The sequence below is a fragment of the Penaeus monodon genome, chromosome 22 (genome assembly GCF_015228065.2).
Source record: "Penaeus monodon isolate SGIC_2016 chromosome 22, NSTDA_Pmon_1, whole genome shotgun sequence".
Classification (NCBI taxonomy): domain Eukaryota; kingdom Metazoa; phylum Arthropoda; class Malacostraca; order Decapoda; family Penaeidae; genus Penaeus; species Penaeus monodon.
The window spans coordinates 3,135,862-3,136,063 of record NC_051407.1 but is presented as its reverse complement, the minus strand read 5'-3'; the positions used below and the strand labels follow the sequence as shown (position 1 = coordinate 3,136,063).

Genomic DNA, 202 nt, shown 5'->3' with positions numbered 1-202 from the left:
CCTTAACACCAGATCATATAATGCAATTTTGCACTTTTTTTTTTGGCACTGATTACCTCTGAACACATGCACACATACATATACATGTCATCTACTTTCAGGCACATAATTAGACACCTTATTCCCATATAATGACATATAATGAAAGTTCCATAAATGTATTACAAGTCATTCAGCTGGAGATTCCAAGAGGTGTTATGCA

General features: G+C 34.2%; 1 protein-coding gene across 1 annotated transcript in view; it reads right to left on the bottom strand.

The window, feature by feature from the left end:
• The window catches only part of LOC119586826 (microtubule-associated serine/threonine-protein kinase 3-like), a gene marked incomplete at its 5' end in the record, with an annotated part of 55,250 nt that overhangs the window by 51,295 nt on the left and 3,753 nt on the right, over positions 1-202 (bottom strand).